This window comes from Narcine bancroftii, unplaced genomic scaffold (assembly GCF_036971445.1).
Source record: "Narcine bancroftii isolate sNarBan1 unplaced genomic scaffold, sNarBan1.hap1 Scaffold_80, whole genome shotgun sequence".
In the NCBI taxonomy this organism is placed as follows: Eukaryota; Metazoa; Chordata; class Chondrichthyes; order Torpediniformes; family Narcinidae; genus Narcine; species Narcine bancroftii.
The window spans coordinates 15,001-16,716 of NW_027212303.1; positions in this window are offsets into that span (position 1 = coordinate 15,001).

Here is a 1,716-nt window from a genome sequence, read left to right on the forward strand (position 1 = left end):
TATTTTAGCCCGAAGCCTCGCCCTTCTTTCATAGCTTCCGAGCATGTACACTTGGCCCTTCTTGCCCAAACTCTTGACGGTGCTGCCTTCCCGTCTATTTTAGTGCCTTCAACCTTAAGTATTATATTGCCTTCGAGCCCATTGTGGCACCACTTAAGGACAATGCACGAAGTGACCAACATACCAAAACTTTTTCTAAGTGTCTCTGAAAAACGTGTTCCCGAAAATCTCCGGGCACTCCGCCAATCCCCCCGTACAGAAAATGCAATTTTCGATTCGGCGGGGTAGCTCGCGGAGGGTCGACCGCGGATGCTGCATCTCAGCCCGGGTTCACGTCGAAAATCGGACCCTCATCAGAGCCTCCAGCGGCAACTCGTGAACCATGACCGGGAGTGCCCGTACCAGAAATGCAAATGCGACGTCGGCGGGCGACCGCGCGGAGGTCCCACCGGCCGAAGTCTCGTGAGGCCGGCCTGAGCCATCCGATGTTAACTTCATGGACTTCCGTGGGGAACTTGTTAACTGGCGGGCTGGCAGGAGCAAGCCATTGCCAAGCGGGCCGACTGTCGGAAGCATGACCGTCAGTTGAGCACTGTGGCCGGTAAGACACCCTTGAATCCGATACGATCGGGACTTCCGCGACCGGACTTAGGTTTCTTTTAGGACTTTGCCATTCTTGCGGGGAAAAGGGAAACACCGGAGCTCCCCGAGTTCACGAGCCGACCAAGAAGAGGTGCCACGGGGCTCCCACGAAGCGGTCGTGGTCGGCCCCTGGCCACCGGTCACCGGTCACCGAGTTCAAAACACGGCCCCTGTAATCTCCGGAGAGTCCGCCAATCCCCCCGTGCAGAAATTGCAAGTTGATGATCGGCGGATCGGACTCCGGAGGTCCTACCGAAAAGGGAGCGACCTGGTCGGCCGCTCGCCGCGGATCCTACCCCATCGGACTTCCGGGCAACCCAGAATCTCAAACCGGCGGAGGGCAAATCGTTCAGCAGAGTGCCAAGCCTCCACTGGCGGCAAGGGCCCCTCTCTGCCCCGCCGGAGGGGAGAGGGCAGACACCGGAGCTCCCCCGAATCGGTCGTAGTCGGCCCCTGGCCACCGGTCACCGAGTTCAAAACACGGCACCTGAAATCTCCGGAGAGTCCGCCAATCCCCCCGTGCAGAAAATGCAAGTTGATGATCGGCGGCTCGGGATCCGGAGGTCCTACCGAAAAGGGAGCGACCTGGTCGGCCGCACGCCGCGGATCCGACCCCATCGGACTTCCGGGCAACCCAGAATCTCAAGCCGGCGGAGGGCAAATCGTTCAGCAGAGTGCCAAGCCTCCACTTGCGGCAAGGGCCACTCTCTGCCCCGCCGGAGGGGAGAGGGCAGACACCGGAGCTCCCCCGAATCGGTCGTAGTCGGCCCCTGGCCAACGGTCACCGAGTTCAAAACACGGCACCTGAAATCTCCGGAGAGTCCGCCAATCCCCCCGTGCAGAAAATGCAAGTTGATGATCGGCGGCTCTGGATCCGGAGGTCCTACCGAAAAGGGAGCGACCTGGTCGGCCGCACGCCGCGGATCCAACCCCATCCGACTTCCGGGCAACCCAGAATCTCAACCGGGCGGAGGGCAAATCGTTCAGCTGAGTGCCAAGACTCAACTGGCGGCGAGGCTGACTCTCTGACCTAACGGCAGGGAGAGGGCAGACACCGCAGCTCTCCCGAAGCGG